This window comes from Lithobates pipiens, unplaced genomic scaffold (genome assembly GCF_037356315.1).
Source record: "Lithobates pipiens isolate NorthernLeopardFrog02 unplaced genomic scaffold, aLitPip1_a1.2 Scaffold_16, whole genome shotgun sequence".
NCBI classification, from domain to species: domain Eukaryota; kingdom Metazoa; phylum Chordata; class Amphibia; order Anura; family Ranidae; genus Lithobates; species Lithobates pipiens.
The window spans coordinates 154,596,849-154,623,053 of record NW_027507748.1 but is presented as its reverse complement, the minus strand read 5'-3'; the positions used below and the strand labels follow the sequence as shown (position 1 = coordinate 154,623,053).

The window sequence follows — 26,205 nt, the reverse complement described above, 5'->3', positions numbered from 1 at the left end:
TTGGGTCTCAATCTATAGATTTAGCCTGTTAAACTTCTAGGTTGTAATATGTATTGGACATTTTAATAACCTGTCATATATTCTAGGCTAGGTTTCTTTCTAAATGAGAGTTTTGGCTGTTGCTGATCACCTTCAGTATCCCATTGGGACAGATAACATCATCAGACAGTTAAACGATATTTACCAAATACTGAGATTTTGAGAATATTTTTAAGTCGTCACATGGAAGCTTATACAACCGATTCATTCAGTGCAAGCAGAAACCTCTATACATAAGTTGGAGATCTGGCCCTGGGGAAATATTAACAAATAACCTGCCACATCACATACAGTGAAAGAAATAATAGCTGCAAGGTAAAACGTAGAACACACGGGTGGGTGATCTCATTCCTTCTGTCAAAGGTTTATCAGGACATTATAATGGAATTACCATATGTTACACATCATATGGATAAAGCACTGTTACATTAGAGAAAAACAAGCAACTGTGGAAAGATTGTATAGATGCCCTGGAACCATTTACTAATCCAGGGACTATAATATTGTCATGGTCAGTCACTATCTTCAGCATAGGTGGGTATGCAGCACATAGATAATTACACTTCTTTACCTGGAGCAAATTCTTCTTCCTTTATGACAAATCTCTACATGTAAATGCTTGGTTTCAACATTTCTCGTTCAAAAATTTTATTTTATGTTAAAATAAATTACATGTACAGAATATAAGACAAATTATGTGATACCAGAAATAAAAAGTAGACATATTGAAGTACGGATGATACAAAGCAAAGAAGAATTTCAACATTTTCTCGTGGGAATGACAATAAATGGCCTTATATATTTTAGAATTTGAAAACATTCTTATAGCTGAGTTTTAAACATTTTGATCCCAAGAAAATATAAATATTTCTAAAAGAAAATATATGATTTTAACGTTTTGACCATAACTTCTAAAGTATGTTTATAGTAAGTATTATATAGTAAGGGAAGAACATAAAAGGTATATAGGAGGGGAAGGGGAGGGAATAATTCTCCGGAGGAGGTTTTATATATCATCTAATGTTGTAATTCTATAAAAAATCTTAATCACCATAACAATAAAACTCGGTTGTCAATATTATCTGATGTATAATATTTAATCCAGGGTTTCCATATGATATCAAACGTTGTCATCTGGTTTTTATCTATAGCGTCCATTTTAGCATGGATGAAAGATTGATTCATTCTACGTTTGGTTTCTGCAATATTCACCACATCTGTTTTCCACGCATTGGCTATAGTCTGCTTTGCGGCTATCAGGAGTGTAAGAACTAATTTGAATTGTTTCTGATTCAGAAAGGTTGGTTTTAAATTAAGGAGAGCTATAATTGGGTCTGGAAAAATTGGACGATCAAAAAATTTTGTAATTATCAGAAAGATCTTTTTCCAAAATGATTGTACAATTGAGCAATGCCACCAGGTATGTATATAGGTACCTTTTTCTGGACAGCCACGAAAGCAGAGGCCAGTGTTGTCTGTTGAGAATTTGGCGATTCTCGCAGGAACCAAATACCAGCATGTGAGAACTTTATATGATGATTCAGACGCCAATATATTTATAGAGGAAGATTTTGTGAAAGACCATATGTTGGACCAAGACCTAGAATCAATCGTACAATCCAAATCTTTTTCCAACTTGGCCACATATTTAGGTTTAACAGTATTAGAATTAGATATCAATTGTGTATACAATGATGTAATACGACCTTTAGCATGTGGTTCCTTGAGACAAAATCTTTCAAATTGAGAAATATTATGTAAGTTTACATTTAAATTGAGAAGAGGAGTATAAAAATCTTTGATTTGGAGATATCTGAATATTTCTGATTGTGGAAGCTTATATAATTCACATAGATCTGTAAAAGATTTTATTGATGTAGTTGAAGTTAAATTATATAGACAAGTGATACCAGCCTTAGACCAAGCTTTAAAGGTTTTTGGGATATTTCCAGGCTGGGTAAAAAGTCGGATTCTTGTGGAAAGATAATAGCGGATTTTGTGGAGATTGCAGACCATGTGAATTTCTATACCTATCCCATATAGATAGAGAGTGCTTAGAAATGGGGTTATTTATAGACTCACGATCCGCAGGTTGTAACCATAATATATTGTTTATAGGAAGAGGATCACAGTCTACAGCTTCAATGAGGATCCATAAAGGAATCTCTGTAGAAGAGTGATATTTTGTTAATTGAGATAATTGAGCTGCCTTATAATATATGTTAAAGTCTGGGAATCCCAAACCACCCAAAGCTTTGGGGAGAACAAGTGTTTTTTTGTGAAGTCTGGGTTTTATTTTCCCCCAAGTAAATTTCGTTACTTTTTGTTGAATCAGCCTAAGAAAATATGCAGGAATATGAATCGGGAGAGTTCTGAATAAATATAAAAATATAATATTTTTTAATAGAGCTGGGTAATTAGCTGCAAATAAATCGGAGGGGTTAGGAGTAAACTGCACACCCAGATATGGGAGGCTATGATCTACCCACTTAAAGGGTAGTGAATTTTGTAAAGATTGTTTATCTTTTTTGACAAGTGAAATGTTTAATGCTGAAGATTTTTGAATATTGACCTTAAGGCCCGAAATAAATGAGAATTCTTGTAGTACAACCATACGATTTGGGGCCGAAACATGTGGAGAAGATAGAAAAAGGAGAATATCGTCTGCGAATAAACAGAGCTTATGATGAAAGCCACCCATTTCAATACCTGTTATAGTGGGTTCCATCCTAATTCTTTGTGCTAAAGGTTCAATAAGTAAAGCAAATAATAATGGCGAAAGTGGACATCCTTGACGAGTCCCCCTCAGTATATTAAACTCGTCCGATTTGTACCCTGCATATCTGATATAAGCTTTGGGATCTTGATACAAACTAGAGATCCATCGTAAAAAATGAGGGCTGAATCCCCATTTGGAAAGGGTATAGTTCATATATGACCAAGATACTGTGTCAAAAGCTTTCAGGGACAGCCTAGGCAAAATCTAATTTTGCCACCCCCCCGTACTGTATGTAGCTGCTGGGTGCGTGGCCGGATGAGAGAGTAAGCGAGTGAGAGTAAAGACGCTGGGCGCCCTGTCCTCGCCTCCCCTCGTTCCCCCGATAGAAGCCTGGATGCAGTGCTTAAATGAAAGAATATGCAACCTATACCATGACCGCCCTACCTTTTCCCTTACTAAATCTGTGGAAGCAGCCCGAGAGAAGCAGTGCCTGTGTGTCTGAAGTCGGCCGAGGGAGATCTCGCGTGTGGTCGAACTATCGCGAGATCCCCTTGCAACGTTCCCGTGGAGCAGAGCAGAGCGAGCGGCGCACCCGAAGGTAGCCGAGGGGAGCCGAGAGAAAGCTACGCCGCCGGTCCGGGTTATCGCGAGACCACACACGCGGTACAGCGCAGCGGAGGGCTTTTTGAATGCTGCAAGTGGAACGGAGATCTCGGAAGCCGAATCAGGGAAGTGGAGCTTCTTAGTAGCCTGTGGCAACGGCCTGGGCTAAGTGGTAACACGGGTTGAGGAGGGGGGAGTGAGGAGGAAGAAATGCAAGTGATATGCAAGTGACAAGATCTATCAGACACGACCGCTAGCAACAAGCAGATCTATATGTAGTTGACACCCCCCTCCACCTCTCTACTCTTTTCTGTTTTTTGACCGGCAGAATTCTAATCACTTGGTTTGATTGTTGAACTGCGGACTAAGGGATTAAGAGACCAAAGGCACTGCATAATATAAATTGCCCAGCTTTGCACTATAACTACACTGTATCAAAAACTGTAATCATATTGACCCTGGTGTGGGTAAGCAAGGACTGTTAGGCATTTGGATCAAGGATGCTGCACTAGCCGCACCGCACCGCGCTGAAATTATACAGAACGCGGGGGGGCTAGACGGCTCTGCCTACTATTGCTATATAATTGCCGCATTACTGTCATATTATCAGATAAGTCGCCCCTCGGTGAAGACTATGCTTAGTAAAAGGGCCACGGAGGACATACTGTATGGCGATGGGAATCAAAAAACCCGAGGGGGCAAAGAAAAAGCAAGTCAGGCCTCAGCGGCAGCAGCTGCAAAACTCGAACGCTATGCTCATGCAACTTCACCAATTAGGAGAGGACACCATCAGACAGCCGGGCAGGCAAGGCCACAAGGGGCGACTTCGGATAGGAGAAGTATAAGCCATCTAGCATCAAACCCTACTGCCTCACCTATCGGAAGTAAAGTGAATAACCCGGTGTTAGCAGAGGGCACGGTAATATGTAATACAACAGAACCAGCAATATGCCCAACAATAGGGGAAGGTGAACCCATGCTGCGAGACATATTGGTAGCAGTTAATGAATGTAAAGACTCTATCCGTGGCCTTGATAACCAGCTAAGTAGTATTAAAACTGAATTACACTCCATGGGTCAATTGTTGAGCAATACCGTGGAAAGAACCACAGTACTTGAGGAAAGATTAAGCACGGTTGAGGACGAGCTCCATCCACTGCAGCAAAAAATAACTGGGTTACAGAAGCAGATCACTATTCAGACATCAAAATTAGACGAAATGGAGAACAGAAATAACAGGAACAACGTACGCTTGATCAATGTACGCTTGATCGGATTGCCAGAGGGGAGTGAGGGCCCTAACCCTATAGTCTTCTTGGAAAACTGGTTTAGAGAACTTCTGGGGGATGATTCTTTTACAGCACTCTTCGCTATAGAAAGGGCACATAGAGTGCCAACTAGAGCTGGGCCACCAGAGGGACGTACTAGGCCATTGATACTGAAATTTGTGAACTACAATGACCGAGTTATCCTGATGCGAAGGGTCAGAGAATTAAGGGACATCTTTTACAAGGGGACTAGAGTGTCATTTTACCCGGATTTCTCACCAGACCTGCAGAAGCAGAGGGCGGAATTCATCCCCATTAAGCGTATTCTCCAAGAACATAATATAGCGTATGCATTGTTATACCCTGCCCGACTACGAATGACCGCCTTAGGTTTAACCCTCTTTTTTAGCACCCCAAATGAGGTTAAGAGGTGGCTGGAGGAACATAAAGGGGATCTTTAGTATTTCCCAGCGCTATTATGCTTAAACAACTAGGGATTCCTCTTTCCCCCCCCTCCCCCCTCCTCTCTTTTTGGGGGGGGGGGGGGGGAGAGGAGGGGAGAAGGGGAGAGAAGTTTTTTTGTTTTTGTTAATATGTTAAGTTAATCGGAGACCTACATGAAGAATAAATTAATCATTAATCAACAATATTGAATGCACAAATAGAATCACAAGTTTAGAAATGGTATGCTATGTAATTTGGGATATTGCAATATGTATAGTCAATACGAGATTTGCACGAAGGAAAAATTAATTATTTAGCACATTGTATGCACATTATATGCACAAATGAAATTAATGCTATTTGTATAGGGTGAAATAGTATATTTTTGTTGATGTTTTGTAGTTAAAAGCCCATCTATATTGAATTAGTGAAGGAGTGCTATGGATGGGCTATCTTGCTGGAGACTTTCTCACTGAAGGTTCCCTCCTCCCCTCCTCCCCCCCCCCCTTTTTTTTTTCTTTTTTTTTTTCTTTTCTTTTTTCTCTGTGAGGAGATGGGTTCAATTGAATGATGGGCTAAGATTATGTTATATAAATACCATGTTTGGAATTAGAAAGGGTGGGTCTCCAGGTAAATTGGGGGGTGGGGAGGTGAAGTGGGGCGCCCTGGGTCTTTGGGTGAATGAATAAGAGGGCCACCATAGTGACCCCTAGGGGACGCCCTGATGGGCAGAGGGGAGGGGGTAGGGGGATGGGGGGGGTGGGATGCTTTGAGGGGTGGGGATGGGTGGGTTTCCAAACACGCGTTGTATGTATTGGGGGAGTGGTGGACGTGGGGGGGGGGGGGGGGTGGGGGTGCTGCCCCCGTTCTCCAGCCCTTTATTATTTTCGATCTAATGAATACCGATATCAATGAGTAGAGTGAGTATCATCTCATGGAATGTGAGAGGTCTGGGAGATCCAAATAAGAGAGCGGCGGTCATTTTAGAAACAGAGGGAAGGGGACCTGGCCTGCTTTTCCTCCAGGAGACGCATCTGACTCCAAACACAGCCTCGCTGTTAAATAATCGGAAATTTCAGGCATATTACCATTCCTTCCACTCTTCTTACTCCCGGGGAGTGAGTGTCTTGGTAAGGAGGGGAACGGACTTTCTATGTAAGGAGTCTTCTATCGATGAGGAAGGCAGGTTTGTCTTCCTGTACTGTTTGATTGGTAGGCAGCACTATATTCTAGCCAATATTTACATACCCCCCCTTTTAAGTTGGAGGTCATGTATAAATTGTTTGTGTTCAGCGTGGATAAACCAGGCGTCCCGTGGGTAATACTAGGGGACTTTAATGAAACACTAGACAGCAGTTTGGATAGATTCCCTTGCCCAGATGGGAATAGAATAGGTCGACTGCAGGGTTTTTTATTGGAAATAGGTCTGAGTGATTTTTGGCGAATCCGACATCCCCAGGAGAGGCAGTATTCCTGCCACCCTAACACCCATCACACTCTGTCAAGAATAGATATGGTCCTTGGGAACAAGGAGGCATCGGGGCTGGTACAGGATATAGAGTATGGTGTAAGGGGAATCTCAGACCATTCCCCCTTATCTATCACTGTGAGTATGGGAGATAGAATGGGTCCTGGGGAGTGGAGGGTAAACCCTGGCTGGCTGGAACTGATTGGTAGATCTAGTCATCTAGTGGATAGGATTAGGGACTTCCTCCAAAACAATAGGGGCTCAGCGGCATCTGGAATAGTCTGGGACTCTTTAAAAACCTATACTAGAGGTATATTAATACAGCAAATTGCGATAATCAAGAGGGAAACCCGAGATCAGGAGAGTATAATAAAAAATGATGTTAATCTGGCAGAGAGAGCATATATAGAGGATCCATCGATAGACAGGCAGAATGTATGGTTGGATAGCCAACAAGTATATAAAATGGCACTTTTGAAAAAGGCAGAGAATAGACGCATATTCCAACGCCAATATTATTTTGGCGAAGGAGAAAAAGTGGGTCGCGCCCTCTCCCTTTTAGTTCAAACTAATAGATCCTCTACAGCAATACAAGCGATTAAAACGCCTAATGGGGATCTTGCCTCTAGCCCCTCTGCGATTATGAAGGTGCTCTGCGATTATTATAAAAATTTATATAAATCAGCTACTCAGGGCTACCCTATTGATTTCCTATACCAAACAGCAATTCCAACTCTGTCAGAACATGATAAAATGAGTCTTGAATCACCACTTACGTTAGAAGAGTTAAAAAAGGCAGTGGCTGAAATGCCTAACTATAAATCCCCAGGCCCAGACGGGCTACCAATAGAAATTTATAAACGCTATGGTGAAGTGCTGTTGCCGGAACTCCTGGAAACGTTAAATCATGCACTGGAAGTGGGTGAGCTCCCCACTTCCATGCTGGAAGCAAATATTACTTTAATACTCAAGGAAGGGAAGGACCATCAGGAAGTTTCATCATATCGACCAATATCTTTGTTATGCTCCGATGTAAAAATATTAGCTAAGGCCCTAGCGACCCGTCTCAATAACTGTATCCATAAACTAATACACCCAGACCAGTCCGGGTTTATCCCGGGCAGGTCAACTAGCACCAATATTAGGAGAGTCTTTCTCAATATACAAATACCCAGGGACAACGATGGACTTGGAGCTATATTAGCCCTAGATGCCACTAAGGCTTTCGATAGTCTGGAATGGGGCTATCTATGGGGAGTGTTGGAGCGATTTGGCTTCGGCCCATTATTCATCCAGTGGGTAAAGCTATTATATAATAGACCTAGGGCAAAAATTAAGATGGGAACTGTATTCTCTGAAGTGTTTCAGTTGGAGAGGGGGACGAGACAAGGATGTCCGCTGTCCCCCCTCTTGTTCGTACTGGCCATGGAACCCCTGGCTGTCCTGACGAGATCGTGTCCGGACATCCAGGGATTCCGACGTGGATCGGGGGAAGACAAAATTGCCCTGTTTGCAGACGATGTCCTGTTCTTCATCGGGGACATAAACTCTACCTTGAATAATGTAGTGCAGATGATGGGGGACTTTGGGCAACAATCGGGCCTAGTAATCAATTGGAATAAATCAGCCCTCCTGCCGTTGACCAGACCCGGGGATTTATTACCGCCTATAATGACGTGTCTAGAGGTGGTGTCTAAGCTGAAGTACCTGGGGGTCTGGATCACCATAGAAGTAGATCAGCATGTTAAGGAGAATCTAACGCCACTGCTGACGAAACTGAAACAGAAGGTCAATAATTGGTGTTGCCTCCCTCTCTCCGCGGCGGGACGCTGTAATCTAGTTAAAATGATCTGGCAGCCACAAATTTTATATATCTTGCACAACTCTCCAATCTGGATCAATCAGAAGTGGTTCAAGAAACTGGAATCGTTGTTTCGCGATCTAATTTGGAAGAAGGGGCAAGCTCGGATCAGGCTACAGACACTTCAGCTCCCCGTCGAGAGAGGGGGAATGGCGATACCACACCCGAGATCATATTTTTTGGCAGCCCAACTCCAGCATTTAGCCGGGGCTGGGCTCCAAAGTGGATGGTGCCCAAACCATAAACTAATGATTGATAATGCACCGCATAAATCATTGGTTGAGGTCTTGGAAGCCAACTCGTTTGCCTATAGGTGCCGTACCAATGTACTAGCGAGTAGGGTGTGGCAGATAGCAAAGCAAGGTATGGGATATGTGGGAGTGACCGATTACACACCTCTATGGCATAACGGAAACCTGGTTGAATTAAATAGCATAGATAGATCCTTGGAATGGGAAAGGCAGGGGATTAGCCGACTAGTGCAATTATATGAAGGGAATCTTATAAAATCCTTTGAAGATCTTAGGCAGGAATTTAATATTTCTAATAAGACGTTTTATAAATACCTGCAATTGAGGCACGGAATTCAAGCACAGTTTGGGACACTAGTTATCAAAAGGACTGATACTCCCTTGTTCCATGGACTTATTGATAAACGTCAAGAAAAAGGCCAGATTTCTAGCCTATATATAAAATTCAGGGTCCAAACTCTGAAAGGGGAGGGACCTGAAAAGAGCAGGCGGGGATGGAGGGGGGGATGTAGGGCCGATAACTCAGAAGCAATGGGATGAGATACTTGATCAGGGGAGTCTGGTATCTATATCTCCATCACAGCGAATGTCCCATTTGTTTCTTATATATAGGGCATACTATACCCCCCAAAAGATGTGGAAAATGGGTAGGAAACCCAGGGATGATTGCCCCAGATGTGGGGCACCCGGAGACCTCTTCCACATGGTGTGGAAGTGCCCTAAACTGTACAGGTACTGGATAGAAATAGTACATAGAATAAACAGGACCTTTAAGACTACTTTGAAACCAGAAGCCAAGATCTGCTTGCTGGGGATTTTAGAGGAGGGTAGAATTCCCTCCCTAACAAGGACATCTATACTAAGTTGCCTATATCAGGCTAGGCGGCTGATAGCAATAAATTGGCAAAATAAAAATCCTCCTGTACTAGAATCATGGGCAAATGCAATTAACTCCACAATTTGGTGTGAACGAGCAATGTTTGTAAGGCAAAATAACTTAAAGATATTTAGGGCGCTATGGAACCCCTGGTTGAAGGCCATGGGTTATCCCCTGGGTGGGATTGCAGAGGGATAGATTTAGTGTTCGTCAGCCTGGTCTGGGGTCGAGGGGGGGACTTCCTATTCGGCACCCCCCTCGGTGGACTGCCCTTTGGGTGCGTCACCCCTGCTCCCCTTCCATGATTCCAACGACGTCCACCATCTTCCAATCTCCCAACCAGCCACCTATGATTAAGGTGGCTGGGGCTAGCAACGTGTGTTTGAAATGGGGGGTGGGTTGGGTGGGGGGTTGGGGGATATTTATGTAGGCAAGCCTGTGGTAACTTGAGTGTTGTATATGGTCTTGCTTCTATTATATATGCATGAGATCAAGGTTTTTGTGAAATGTTAAAGTCATTGTTAAATTGCACTTAAAAAACGTAATAAAGAGAAAATTAATACGAAAAAGAATCAAGTAACGACCTTCTGGATCCTTGATTTCCTTCATTAGTGAAAATGGTGTATTGCGATGGAAAGCTATAAGCATGCCTCGTTTTTTAGAGGAGGCCGAAGCTGTGTATACTTGGGGGTAGTCTTTACTGAAAAATTTGGGAGTGGATTGTGACGCAAAATGAGTCTCTTGGAGGCAAACTATATGTGCTTTCTTGGATGAAAATGTGTGGAAGGCTTTAGTGCGTTTGTGTGGAACGTTTAGTCCCTGAGTATTTAATGATATGATGTTTAATGGGGCCATGGAGTTGGGAAAAGTAAATATGTGTTGGTGTTTATGTTAGAACGTGTGTCATATAAGAAATTATTTGTCTCCAGAGTATAGGGGTGGAGGGAAAGGAGATAATGACTGAAAAAGAAAATACAATTAATATACAATATTGAAATATATCTTAACATATCTATGTTCTTAATGTGTCCGTTGGGAGGAGAAAATCTCTCCCTCCAAGGGTACATGAGCCACTGTCAACTGCCCGGTGTACACCGAGCTGCTGAGGGTAGCAAGAGAGGGTGCAAGGAACTTCCCTGCAGGACACCAAGAGCCAATCATATAATTTCATTTTTCAAGCAAAAAATAAAAATGTAAGATTAAGGCAACCTCAGAGACAAAGAAGAGAAGAGAGAGAAAAAAAAGTTATAATAAGGTGCCTAAATTATTAGGAACATTTCTTAAATAAGATTATGATAAAAATATTGATTGGAAGTCAGAGAGAAAACTCGGCAGTAGCCATTCTGTTGAAAAGGCAAGATAGTAGCCTCAGTACAAGTGTTTATCAGTCCATAGTGTCAGCCAGATCTGGAGGTGGAGATTGTATGCGACTTCTTTTCTGTGGATTGTAGTCTTCTTCTCTTCTGGAAGCAGACGAGGGATTATCAACATATGAGGATGATTTTTGGTGAGTGTCTGCAGCATCTCTTGATGTGTTTATCATCCCTAGTTTCTGTAAAATAGTTTGCAGGTCCTTAGCTGTTCGGCACATATATTTGCGACTTTGGAAAGTAAAACACACTGAGAAAGGAAAGCCCCATTGGTAGATTATGTCATTTCGCTGTAATATTTGCAGTAGTGGTTTCAGGGTTCTTCTTTTGTTGACTGTAATCTGTGAGAGGTCTGTGAATAATTGATATTTATGACCCTGGAAAATTAGGGGATCTTTATTTCTAGCTGTATTTAGCAGTAGTTCCTTAGTGCGGTAGAAATGCAATTTTGCGATAATGTCACGGGGAGGACCATCTATTTTCTTTGGTGCTAGGGCTCTATGAACCCGGTCCATTTCAAGACGCTCTAGTGGGATAGCTGGTTGTAATTCTTGAAAAAGTGCAGTAATAGCACCGTTTAAATCAGTCACAGATTCGGGTATTCCTCTAATACGTATATTGGAGCGTCTTGCACGATTTTCGAAATCCTCCAATTTGGATTGTAATATGTCATTTTCCTCTTTAAGAAAATCAATTTCTGAGGCAATGTTAGATGTATAATTTTCCAGATCGTCTGCTCTAATTTCCAGTGCTGATGTACGCTGATGTACGCTGACCAAGTATTCTAATTTCTTTGGTAAGGCTTGTGGTGATGATATCTGTAGTGGTTTTTAGTGATTTTTGAAGCAGATTTTCTATTTGTTTTAGCGTTACAGGAGGGGATAAGTCTTTTTGTGTGGAAAGTTCTAAATTCTCCAGAACTGACATATTTTTCTCAGGTATTTGGTTAGAGAGACTATGTGCCTTTAATGAGAGAACATCTTTATGTAAAGCAGCAGAAGGGGCTGTCTGTTTGTTCTCCTCACTGTGTCTCCCCTCAGAGGGGGAGGGTTTCAGTGCCATACTGCTGTGTGTGTGAGGCGGCGCTTTCTTGTTAATTTTCTGCCTCATGAGTCTCCTCTGACCCCCCCGAATGTCACCAATGTAAGGTAGGGATATTTATCTACCGTTTGGTATGATATATGTGCGGAGGGTCAAGTTACCTCCGCCGTTATATGGCTCCGTTGTCCTGCTGAGAATGGAGCTCTAAGCCAGCATTACCTCTCGGCTAGGCTCCGCCTTCTCCCCCTCGGTTTCAACATTTCAAGACCTAATTGTTTTCTCTAGTAGGGATGAACTGAACATCCCCCGGTTCGGTTTGCACCAGAACCTGCAAACGGACCGAAAATTAGTACGAACTTTAGAACCCCATTAACCACTTAACAACCGGCCCATAGCCGAATGATGGCTACAGGGCGGTTGTTTAACTCTGGGAGGCCGCCATATGACGTCCTCCCAGAATTCCGCTCTCGTGCGCCCCCTGGGGCGCGCATTCGAGAGCATCCGTGACCGCATCAAATGACGGAGTGATCACTTGTAAACATGTTATGACGCCGGTTCCTCCCTCCCCCTCTCTGTACCGATCGGAACAGCGGAGGGGGAAGAGATCGGTGTCAGCAGCGATGTGGGCTGCATCTGCAGTTCCCACATCGCTGCTCACCGAAAATTAACCCCTAAATTCCCTGCCAATACTCTGCAATACTCTGCAATACCCTGCAACACTCTGCAATACCCTGCAACACTCTGCAATACCCTGCAACACTCTGCAACACTCTGCAACACTCTGCAACACTCTGCAACACCCTGCAATACCCTGCAACACTCTGCAATACCCTGCAACACTCTGCAATGCTCTGCAACACCCGCCAATACCCTGCAACACTCTGCAATGCCCTGCAACACTCTGCAATGCTCTGCAACACCCGCCAATACCCTGCAACACTCTGCAATACCCTGCAACACCCGCCAATACCCTGCAACGTTCTGCAATGCCCTGCAACACTCTGCAATGCTCTGCAACACCCGCAATACCCTGCAACACTCTGCAATACCCTGCAACACCCTCCAATACCCTGCAACACTCTGCAATATCCTGCAATACTCTGCAATACTCTGCAACACCCGCCAATACCCTGCAACACCCGCCAATACCCTGCAACACTCGCCAATACCCTGCAACACCCGCCAATACATACCTGCCGATGTGGGCTGCATCTGCAGTGCCCACATCGCTGCTCACCGAAAATTAACCCCTAAATTCCCTGCCATTACTCTGCAATACTCTGCAATACCCTGCAATACCCTGCAACACTCTGCAATACCCTGCAACACTCTGCAACACCCTGCAACACTCTGCAATACTCTGCAATACTCTGCAACACTCTTCAATACCCTGAAATACCCTGCAATACCCTGAAACACTCTGCAATACCCTGAAACACTCTGCAATACCCTGCAACACTCTGCAATGCTCTGCAACACCCGCCAATGCCCTGCAACACTCTGCAATGCCCTGCAACACCCGCCAATACCCTGCAACACTCTGCAATACCCTGCAACACCCGCCAATACCCTGCAACGTTCTGCAATGCCCTGCAACACTCTCCAATGCTCTGCAACACTCTGCAATACCCTGCAACACTCTGCAATACCCTGCAACACTCTGCAATACTCTGCAACACCTGCCAATACCCTGCAACACCCGCCAATACCCTGCAACACTCTGCAATGCCCTGCAACACCCGCCAATACCCTGCAACACTCTGCAATACTCTGCAATACCCTGCAACACCCGCCAATACCCTGCAACACCCGCCAATACCCTGCAACACCCGCCAATACCCTGCAACACTCTGCAATACCCTGCAACACCTGCCAATACCCTGCAACGTTCTGCAATACCCTGCAACACTCTGCAATACCCTGCAACACACTGCAATACTCTGCAATACACTGCAACACCCGCCAATACCCTGCAACACCCACCAATACCCTGAAACACTCTGCAATGCTCTGCAACACCCATCAATACCCTGCAACACCCGCCAATACCATGCAACACTCTGCAACGCTCTGCAACACCCGCCAATACCCTGCAACACTCTGCAATGCTCTGCAACACCTGCCAATACCCTGCAATGCTCTGCAACGCAATACTCTGCAAAGCCATACTCTGAGATACCCAGCCATACTCTGAGATACCCAGCCATACCCAGCCATAGTCGGAGATACCCTGCAATACCCAGCCATAGACATCCCCCCCCTCCTGCCACCCTCCGGTGCTTCTACCGACTCCCCAATACGATCAAAGCCAGAATCTTTTTTTTTTTTTTTTCAGGCTTCCCAGCTTAGAGGTGAGATGCGGGGTCTTATTGACCCCATATCTCACTGTAAAGAGGACCTGTCATGCCATATTCCTATTACAAAGGATGTTTACATTTCTTGTAATAGGAATAAAAGTGATAAAAAAAATTATTTTTGGGGAAAAAAATGCCAAACTACAATAAATAAAGTAAAATGAACAATAACATTTTTTTTTTTTAAAGCGCCCCTGTCCCCATGTGCTCGCATGCAGAAGCGAACGCATACATAAGTCCCGCCCACATATGAAAACGGTGTTCAAACCACACATGTGAGGTATCGCTGCGAACGTTAGAGCGAGAGCAATAATTCTAGCTCTAGACCTCCTCTGTAACTCAAAACATATAACCAGTAAAAAAAAATTAAATCGTCGCCTATGGGGATTTTTAAGTAGTGACGTTTGGCGCCATTCCACGAGCGTGTTCAATTTTGAAGAGTGACATGTTAGGTATCTATTTACTCAGCGTAACTTCATCTTTCACATTATGCAAAAATTGGGCTAACTTTACTGTGTTTTTTTTTTTTTAGCACAAAACTGTTTTTTTTCCAAAAAAAAGCATTCGAAAAATTGCTGCGCAAATACCGTGCGAGATAAAAAGTTGCAACGACCACCATTGTATTCTCCAGGGTGTTTGCTAAAAAAACATATATAATGTTTTGGGGTTCTGTGTAATTTTCTAGCAAATAAATGATGATTTTTACATGTAGGAGAGAAATGTCAGAATTGTCCTGGATGCTCCAGAACGCCTGATGGCGCTCCCTGCATGTTGGGCCTCTGTATGTGGCCACACTGTGTAAAAGTCTCACACATGTGGTATCGCCGTACTCGGGAGTAATAGCAGAATGTGTTTTGGGGTGTAATTTGTGGTATGCATATGCTGTGTGTGAGAAATAAACTGATAATATGACAATTTTGTGAAATAAAAAAAAAAGTAAAAAAAAATCTTGATTTTGCAAAGAATTGTGGGAAAAAATTACAACTTCAAAAAACTCATCATGCCTCTTACTAAATACCTTGGTATGTCTTCTTTCCAAAAAGGGGTCATTTGGGGGTTATTTGTACTTTTCTGGCATGTTAGGGTCTCAAGAATTGAAATAGGCCATCGGTACTTCAGGTATGATAAATTTTCAGATATTGGCACCATAGCTTGTGTAGCTATAACTTACAAAGACCAAATAATATCCACCAATTTGTACTTATTTTTACCAAAGATATGTATTAGTATAAATTTTGGCCAAAATTTATGAAGAAAATATTACTAATCTGCTAAATTTTATAACAGAAACAAAGAAAAATTCATTTTTTTACAGAATTTTCTGTATTTTTTCTTTTATAGCACAAAAAATAAAAAACTGAGCGGTGATTAAATACCACCAAAAGAAAGCTCCATTTATGTGAAAAAAAGGACAAAAATTTCATATAGGTCCAGTGTTGCATGACTGAGTAATTGTCATTCAAAATGTGAGAGCACCGAAAGCTGAAAATTGGTCTGGTTATTAAGGGTGTTTAAGTGCCCAGTGGTCAAGTGGTTAAAGTCTATGGGACTCGAACGTTCAAAATCAAAAGTGCTTAAAATTTTAAAGGCTAATATGCAAGTTATTGTCCTAAAAAGGGTTTGGGGACCCGGCTCCTGCCCCAGGGGACATGTATCAATGCAAAAAAAAGTTTTAAAAACGTCAGTTTATTCGGGAGCACTGATTTTAATGACGCTTAAAGTGAAAAACAAAGTGAGATATTCCTTTAAATATCGTGCCTGGGGGGTGTCTATAGTATGCCTGTGAAGTGGCACGTGTTTCCCGTGTTTAGAACAATCCCTGCACAAAATTAAATTTCTAACGGAAAAAAAGTAATTTAAAACTGCTTGCGGTTTTAATGTAATGTCTGGTTCTGGCAATACGGATGACAACCATTGAGAAAAATGGCATAGGTAGCCCCCCCTGCCCATTACCAGCCCCTTTGGGTCTTGTACGGATATTAAGGGGAACCCCGTACCCAAATTAAAAAAAGGAAAGGCGTGGGGCCCCCAGGCCATATATACTCAGAACAGCAGTATACAGGCGGTGCAAACAAGACAGGGACTGTATAGGTTTGTTGTGTTAAGTAGAATCTGTTTGTAATTTTGAACTGGTACATTTTTAAAGTGTAGCTCCAGTCCGAACAATCCCAAAATTTTTAAGCTTTTTGGAAAATATAGGGAAGGGTTATCACCCCTGTATAATTTTTTTTGCCGTTCGTCTTTTTTCATCTCACTTCCTGTTGTCTCCTTCCATTTGCAAGCAGGAGACGTTTGTAAGTTGGATGTTTGAAAGTAGGGGCCTGCCCTATATGCTCTGCAGAACTTTGGGCCTAAGGTGTTGGTGTTGCCACAACACTGTAAGCCCTCAAAGTGACTCTTGGTGGGCGCTGGAACACCCTGCTGTGAACTATTATATCAAGAATTGTAATTACATGCCATTGTTGAACAGTGGTAGAAAAATTGGGCCTTTGGTGGTTGTGGTGGTGGTGCTGGTACCACAACACTGTAAGTCCTCACAGTTACTCTCGGTGGGCGCTGGAACCTGCTGTGAAATATATCAAGAATTGTAATTGCATGCACCTGTTAAACAGAAGCTGAAAAATTGGGCCTTAGGCACTGGTGCTGGTGCCACGACACTGCAACCTCTCACAGATACTCTAGTTGGAGTGCAGGAATGAGCCCTGCTGCAAAGTATTGCATCAAAAATTGTAATTACACGCCCCTGTTAAACAGGGGCTGAAAAATTGGGCCTTAGCCACTGGTGGCGGCGCCCAGAACCAAAAATGTTCTTCCAAGCTATCAGCAGGATCACTGAGGAGGGAGAGGATAGTCAGTCAGCATAACAGGATAGTCACTCAGCATCAGCATAGGCAGTCTCGAAGGGATGTGACATTTCAAACAAAATTATTCGGTTACATAAGCTTCAGGGGCTTGGTAGCTGTTGGTGATCCAAGACTGATCCATCTTTATGAAGGTCAGTCAATCAACCGAGTCGGTGGACAGGCGCACCCTGTAATCAGATAAAAAGCCTCCAGCAGCACTGAATGTGCGTTCCGAAAGAACGCTGGATGCAGGACAGGCCAGTAGCTCAATTGCATACTGTGAAAGTTCTGGCCAGTGATCCATCCTCAAGACCCAGTAACCCAGAGGATTTTAGGTGGAAAAGGTGTCCAAGTCTGACCTTGCCCCTAGATATTCCTGCACCATGTAAATCAGACGCTGGCGATGGTTGCTGGAACTGATCATACCTTGGGGCTGCGGACTAAAAAATTGTCTGAATGCATTGGTCAGAAGGCCACCTTCTGGGGCAAAAAACTGAGCTCCCCTGACCCTATCCTGGTGCCATAGTCATACAGGTACTCATTGATGGTCCTCTGCTGCGTGTGCAGCTGCTGCAGCATGGCCAACGTTGAGTTCCACCTGGTGGGCATGTCACAGATAAGGCGGTTCTTGGGCAGGTTCAATTCCTTTTGTAGCTTAGCCAGCTGAGCACCAGCATTATATGACCAGCGGAAATGAACACAGACTTTTCTGGGCTGCCTCAGGACATCCTGTAAGCCTGGGTACCTGCCCAAGAACCGCTGCACCACCAAGTTAAGCACGTGAGCCACACAGGGCACATGGGTCAGTTGTCCCCGTGAGAAGGCAGGGAGGAGGTTGGTACCATTGTCGCAAACCACCATTCCTGGCTGCCCCTGCAGAGCTGACAGAACATCTGCCCCAGTGTGGCTCCTGTCCCCCAAGCACACCAGCGCAAGCCCGGCATGGCATATTTTTGCCTGCGTACTTGCGTAGCCCCTTGAATGCCTACGGAGCACCGCTGGATCCGAGGACAAAGCTCAGGAAGAGGCAATGGAGGAAGAAGAAGAGGAGGGGGTGGAGGAGAGAGGTGTGTCACAACCAGTAGTAGCATTTTGGAGGCGTGGTGGCGGAACAACCTCCAACACTACTGCATCTTATCCTGCATCGTTCCCAGCTGCCAGAAGAGTCACCCAATGCACCGTGAAAGATAGGTAACGTCCCTGTCCATGCCTGCTGGATCATGAGTCAGAGGTAATATGCACCTTACCGCTGACTGCCCTGCCTTCCACATGCCGGTAGAGAGCCGGAATCGCCTTCCGTGAGAAAAAATGGTGTTTGGGAACCTGCCACTGAGGAACCACACATTGCACAAACTCACGGAAGGGGGCAGAGTCTACCAACTGAAAAAGGCAGCAGTTGAAGTGCTAGCAATTTAGCCAAGATAGCATTCAACCGCTGGGCATGTGGATGGCTGGGAGTGAACTTCTTTGAATGGTCCAGCAGCTGGTGCAGGGAAATTTGCCTGCTACAATCAGACATGTGTACTGCTAGCAGAGTGCCTGCAAGTACTTGGCTGTGGCACATGTAATTCTACACCTTCATTCCTCTCAGTGCAGGTTTCAGAGGACTAAAGGTATAGTGGGTTTGGAGATCCCAGCTGATGAGGAGCAAGGAGAGGTCCGCTTTGTTCTTTGGTGTGGGTCTTTACGGTACGCTTGCCAACGAACTGCATGGCAGGTCAACATATGTCTGGTCAAGCATGTGGTGCCCAAGCAGCCGTGCAATCTGATGCACTCGTCTCAAAAAAGGCTCACACCAAAGAACTTTTGGAATAACACGCAGAGGCAGCGCCCTGCACAGGCAGAGCTCTGCGGTGTGATTCAGTCGGTGTGCTGCCCTTAAGCTAGCCCCTGGAGTGCATCCGGCCTCGTTGAAGATGTGCCTCCTCCTCCTTCTCCTCCTCTCTCCTATCAGGCACCCACGTGGAGTCAGTGACCTCACCATCCCCTCCCTCCTCATCACTGGAGCAAACCTGGCAGTATGCTGCAGCTGGTGGAACATGACTGCCAAATTGCTGTCCTTCTTGGGCATCACCTCTCTCTGGGCTCAGGCTACTGCCTTCCTCTAGCTGGGTATCATCATCAGAGCCTTCAAAACACTGGGCGTCCTCCTGGAGCATGTACACAACACTGTGCTCAAATAGTTTGGGGGACTCCTCAGGAGTACATGGTGGGTCTAGGGGAGGAGTGACTGATGCCATTGAGATGAGGGAAGAGGCCGCGTTGGCAGCTGCTTTGCCAGTACCCTGAGCCTGGGTGAGAGAGGATGAGGAGGATGAGGAGGGCTTGGTCATCCACTCTACCAAGTCTTTGGCATGTTGCGGCTCAACACATCCAGCTGCCGAAAATAAGGACAAGCGTGTCCCATGGCCACGTGCTGATGAGGATGCACCGCTTCCACGACCAGTACTGTTGCCTCTAGACACAGAGCCTGCTTGCCCTCTTTTATTGGCTTGTGACTGTCTGCCTTTCCTTGTTGGCCTTCCAGACATACTAATGGCCTGCAGGGAGACGAGAACACCAGCAATTGGGGTAGCTTTAGGTGCATGCTGAGCAGATGACACGGTACACCGACTGTAACTGCTGCAGCTGCCTGTGGTATAGGACTAGAACAACTCAAACAATTGGGGTAGCTTCAGGTGTACACGGTGCAGGTGGCACAATACACTGACTGTAACTGCTACAGCTGCCTGTGGTATAGGACTAGAATAACATGAGCAATTGGGGTACCTTCAGGTGTACACTGTGCAGGTGGCACAATACACCAACTGTAACTTCTGCAGCTGCCTGTGGTATAGGACCAGAACAACACCAGCAATTGGGGTAGCTTCAGGTGTACAATGTGCAGGGGGCAGAAAACACCAACTGTAACTGCTGCAGCTGCCTGTAGTGTAGGAGCAGAACAACACCAGCAATTGGGGTAGCTTCAGGTGTACACTGTGCAGGGGGCACAATACACCGACTGTAATTGCACTAGCTTCAAAAGAAATTTAGACATGGTCTCTGCCTATCTGTCTCTGAGCCGCAACACACTACACAAGGCCGCCGTGCAGACGGCCTTATATAGTGTGGGGCATGTACTAAACCCCTTGAGCCATAATTGGCCACAGGCACCTTGCCTGTGGCCAATTATGGCTCTCCTTGCTGCCGGCGCTGTGATTGGCCAAGCATGCGGGTCATAGTCCCAATCATCATCAGCTAGCAATGCACTGCGATCCCGCAGTGCATTATGGACTGTGAGCGCCACTCGAATATGGCGCAAATGGCCCATAAGGTTTGAAATTCGCAGAACGAGCGTTTGACTCTCTAGCAATCAGTATGTGATAGTTGTAGTACTGTATGTTGTTAGAGGGAAATAATAACACTTATGTAGGCAAATGGCAGCACTCTGAAAAACTGCAGATATCAGCTTGCCTATTATACTCTTTCATTTAGCTTGACGACTTGCTGGGAATTTTAGTCCTACTACACCTAGTGATCTGTATGCAGCAAAGTCCCGAGCCTCCTTTAGTCTAATGAGAACCTCCAGAGCCAGGAACAGCTGACATCCTTCTGTATAGCGTGGGTTGCAAGGCATAGTGAGTGTAATGTACTGTAGATTCATGGGCACCAGACACTTCTTGAATGCAAAGAGATTTATTTTCTCTTGAACATTACAGTGGGAGAGTGGGTTTAGGGGCAGGACACCCTTAGGAATTTGCAATGTCATTTAGCAGACTCTGAGATTTTTTTTACAGGTAGACAGCCATGCAGGGAAAGGCATCCAGCAAGATGCCACATCTGCATGTGTAGGAGCGCTGTCTCATATGGCAACAGTCTTAGAACAGTTCCTAACACAAATTGTAAAGAACTCCTTTACTTTTATACAGTCACTTTTTGTAGACTCTCAGCCCACTGCGCTACCAGTCTCTCTCACTAGACCTGCTGATTCACTGCATCCCACTGAATCCCGTGAGCTCTTTTAATCTTTTTACTTTGGTATCTTCCTCAAGCATCACCCTTGCTTCCCTGCTGGGTCCCTGGCTTGGCACCTGGTGAAGTTTCCCGATTCTTCACCAGCCCCAGTTGGTGAGAATACTGCTCCAGTACTTGCTTCAGCTACTCACTGTGGTCCCTGGTAACAAGCTGGTTGGCCCCTTAGTGGCGACAGCTTCCCCTTTACCTCCGACCATGACAGGTTCTCCGGCTGGCAGAACTGTAACTTCTGGTGGGACTGCAAGCCGCAATCAAAAGTGCTAATTTTAAAGGCTTATATGCAAGTTATTGCCATAAAAAGTATTTGGGGACCTGGGTCCTACACCAGGGGACATGTACCAATGCAAAAAAAAGTTTTTCTGTGTTTAGAAAAGTACCACAGCAAAATGACATTTCTAAAGGAAAAAAAGTCATTTAAAACTGCTTGCATCTGTAATGTATTGTCGGGTCCCGGCAAAAATCATTGAGAAAAACTACATGGGTCCCCCCCCCCCCCAGCCCAGCCCAATACCAGGCTCTTTGTGTCTGGTATGTATATTAAGGGGAAACCCGCACCCAAATTAAAAAAATAAATGGCATGGGGGCCCCTCAGGCACTATATACTCTGAACAGAAATATATATAGTATACAGCCTGCCCTATATACTCTGCAGAAAATTGGGTCTTAGGTCTTGGTGGTACCGGAACACTGTAAGCCCTCACAGCTACTCTTGGTAAGCGCAGGAACGGGCCCTGCTGTGAAATACTATATCAAAAATTGTAATTACATGCCCCTGTTAAACGGGGGCAGAAAATTGGGCCTATGGTGGTGGTAGTGCCAAAGGCACCCTGCAGAGGGAGATGGGATTGGCCAAAGTATGCAGATCAGATGCATGCTTTGGCCAATCATCATACAGCAATGCACTGCAATCTCACAGTGCATTTTGGGGCGCATTATGGGGCGTTTGAATTTGTCGCAATCTCTCCATAAAATTCGCTGTTCGGCGAACGGGTGAACACCCTATGTTTGAGTTGAACTTAGGTTCAACTCGAACCGTGGGCTCATCCCTGTCACCATTTGAGGAGGTGACAAGGATGGTGAGCAGTGACAATGCATGCATCAGTGACCCAATCTTTCTTGTGTTCCTGCTGGAGGCATTGAGGAAGAGGAAGAAGATTTCAAACCTTCTCTTTTAAGAGATGGTTTTCAGTCCCAAGAAACCTTAGGAGTAGTACGTGGCTGGGAAGAGGCAGTTTTAGATACTGTAATCCTCAGTGACACAGAGGACTCCGCAAACTTGCGGTGCATGGCCTCCCTTATTCTTTAAAAGCCTGCAAAAGGACCTGAGAATTCGAAGCCTCAAGGTTAAGGATCATTGTTGGTTGGCAGTCCTCCTTGACCACCATTACAAGGGGAACGTTTCGGAACTCATCCTGTCCTCACAGAGGGAGCAGGGGATGAAATATCTTGAGGACACCTTAAAGAGGAGCTTATGTAATGCCTTTCCAGACTCTGGTAGGTTACAGTCTCATGGAAAAGCTACTTTAGAGGCTTCTGTTGGTTAAAGGAGGAGGGGTGGAGAAGGGGGTCGCCTCAGTGATGCGTTTCATAATTTTTTTAGTCCTCGTGCCCAGGGCTGTCAGCTTCAACATCCTATTGGCAGCGTCTGCATCAAATGGTGGAAGGCCCAAAACAGACATGGAGAGCTTTCCAGTACATGATCCACTGGGTATCTGGGTCATCAGAATAGACCACTGGCCAGAACTTGCCCAGTATGCAATTGAGCTGCTGGGCTGCCCTGCATCCAGCATGCTTTCCGAGGCGTTCAGTGCTGCCGGAGGTTTTGTGACTGGCTGACATTTGTAAAAATGAATCAGTCCAGGATTAACAGCAGCTATCAAGCCTCTGATGCCAATGTTGCTGATTAAGTGCTATTGGGATCTTAAATCTTTGCAAGACTGTCTAGGCTGCCTAGCTTTATGGGTGCTGATTTTTTTAACTTTTTGGTATAGGTTTCATGGGCACAATTAACGCACAAGGACCAATTTTTCTGCACCTATTTGATAGGTGCATCAAACTTACATTTTTTACGGTAAGTCCAAATCTTGCTTTTATCAAGACTAGAAGATTATGGGGTGAATGCACCAACAACACCCAAAGACCAATTTTTTCACAACTGTTTGAAAGGGACGTCTAATTAAATTTTTTTACAGCAAGGGCAATTCTTGCTTTCATCAAGAATACCTCTAGAAAGTTACGGGGCACCAACAACAACCAAAGACCAATTTTTCTGCAACTGTTTAACAGGGGCATCACATTTCAATTGTTTAGAGCAGTGTTTCTCAACTCCAGTCCTCAAGGCGCCCCAACAGATCATGTTTTCAGGATTTCCATTATTTTACACAGGTGATTTGATCTGTTTCACTTCCTTAGTAGTTGCATCTGTGGGAAATCCTGAAAACATGACCTGTTGGGGCGCCTTGAGGACTGGAGTTGAGAAACACTGGTTTAGAGCAAGGCCAATTCTTGCTTTCATCAAGACTACGTCTAGAGAATTACGGTGTGAAGGCACCACCAAAATCCAAAGCCCAATTATTCTGCTCCTGTTACTTCTATCCAAATTCTGCGAAAGAGACACTAGACTTTATCTAAAAAAAATGTTAAAGCATAGTTCCGGCCAAAAAAAATAAAAAATTAAGCTAAAAAAACACCCCCAGAATAGTCAGGTCTACTGCATTTAAATAAAGGTATTGTGTAAACTATCCCCAGTTTGTGTTTGTGCTGCATTGTTTACTTACTTTGTGCAGTTCCAGTCATCTCCAGTGTGGGCATCTGAAGCTACAGTGTCCCTCTTCTGGCTACCCAGCCAGCATGCACCTGCCGATCTCACACATGCGCAGGGCGTTGCAAGCATGTCCCATAGCTTGTAGGTGGGGTTTCCATAGCAACAGTGGTGTTGGAGGAAGTTGCTGCCCCTTTGCTATGGAAAACTCTTCTCCCCCTCCTCCTCCGCTTTGCTTTACCTATGGCTCTCTAAAAGAAGCTGAGATGCTTATTTTGCACATTCTACATAGTTCAAAAGACAGCAAAATCTGATTGTGTGTAGTCACAGGTAGTAGCCTTTTTAATGAAGCTGTTAAAAACAGCACTCTAGCTCTCATGTGGAATGGTCCCTCGGGATAAGTGCATGTCAGGCATAGAGTTTTCTAGGTTTCAGCACAATGGACATCTCCCTCCAGGGTTTCTCAATGTACAGCTATCTCCTTAAATCAGTGATTTTCACTTATCTGCTGGCATATATCTAGGGTGTTACCCCTACATTATCTGTTCATTATTTCTGTAAAGATGTTATAAATAACTAGGTGGTGTGGATTAGTATTTGGCTGCAGGCTAATTTCTAAGGTAATGACAGTGGAGGTGGGGATGAGCATGCAAGAAAAATCCATAGCATTACTCTAGATATAATAGGGAAATGCTGTAATTGGTTACTTCTATCAGGTCTATATTGCTTTGGACTTGTGTTGGTGTTTTTTTACCATTATCTATACAACCACAGTTCCATTTTGTGGTGGTGTATGGGTGCTAATTTATGTACTATCAGGTGCCAGCTACCTCTTCCTGATTTAGGTAGCTCAGCCTCCTGATGATCCGCTGCTGGGGCAACCTCTTCTAGCTGCATGAATGGAACATAAAGCCTCCTGGGCAATAGCACCGCGGGTGCACAAACCAGAGGGCCAGTTTTGTATTGTGCACAGCAAAAAACGTTTAAACCCATTTTAAAGTACGTTTCCAGAAGGATTATTATATCAATCTCCTGTCTAAATAAAGTTTTTTGTATTTTTAATCAGAGTTTAATTAACATGGCTTTCAAATGCATAGGGAATGGGATTATGATTTTTGCTGATTATGAGGACTACTGTTGTGCTTTGTGATCACTAGAGGGAGTAGTTTCTCAAATAAAGTTTTACATTCAACGAATCCAACTACCCACATTTTGCTTTGACAGTTCCCTAATTGTATTTCAGCTGTAGCTGCTAGCCTGGGGTTTCGCGCCCACTACCAGTATTACAACTAGTCTTTTATTAGTTTTACCACTCGTTTTGGCTGATTTAATAAAAGAAACTCTTTGCTCAATAAATTATTTTAATATTTACTTCAATTATCAAATTCTGTACAAAGCATCTGCATGTGATTGGTTAATCAAAGTGAAAAGTTTTCTTTTCACATTATTAAAGATTGTCAATTCCTTTAGTGAAGCATCATCATCATGTTTAACCCATATTTGAAATACTAATCATTCTAATGAAAGTAGCAACAACAATTAAAACAGAATTCAAGGCAAACAGCCAAACACATTGCTGGAGAACACAAGAAATTATTTACCTGCCAAACATTTTGTAAGGCTGATGTCAGGGCTTATTCTGCTGCTGGTGACCGGTAAGTGGTTGGTTAATGAGCCTGTTGCTGGTGAAGTGTTGGATCGCTCGTGTGAAAGGGCCTCCATCCTGTTAAGATAGTCTTGTGGTGCCCTGTTACCTGCCAGGTAACTGAAAACCCATTCAATAGCATGAAGATTCTAGCTCATTATCCTGAATGCAGAGAAATGACAGTCAGTCAAAGCTGAACCATAATAATTAAGGTTAGTACCTTCCTGACTGTGTACAAAGATTATAAAAAGAAAATATTAAAACTAACGGTCAGTGTATGGGACTGCAGCACTGAATCCAGGACATGAAAAATTTAAGAAAACAAAAATAGGTGTGCGTTTCCCCTTTTAAAGGCATTCACAAAGTAAAACAAAACCCCAAAATTTTAAACATAAATAATAAGAGCAAACCCTAAATACATATGTAGCACTAACCTCCGAAGGAGCTGCTGGTTTGATTGGGCTTACCGTTACCTTCTTCTCCTCGAATTTGTGTCTAGGGGTTTCCCGTGGCAGATGGCCCAGTAACTTTAGCGACTGACGACAGATCCACATAAAGGGATTTTTATTTGCAAAAACGTAGACAACGTTAAAATAGGATCAGAGGGTTAGGAAGGAAGTTAAGGTACTCTTATGCCGCATACACAC

General features: G+C 44.1%; 1 long non-coding RNA gene across 1 annotated transcript in view; it reads right to left on the bottom strand.

The window, feature by feature from the left end:
- LOC143984282 (uncharacterized) overlaps positions 1-25,717 on the bottom strand; it is a 28,198-nt gene extending 2,481 nt beyond the window's left edge. Inside the window, exon 1 of the long non-coding RNA XR_013274768.1 lies at positions 25,515-25,717. This is a non-coding gene — a long non-coding RNA (uncharacterized LOC143984282). The remainder of the gene's footprint in view (positions 1-25,514) is intronic.
- Positions 25,718-26,205: the final 488 nt, after the last annotated feature.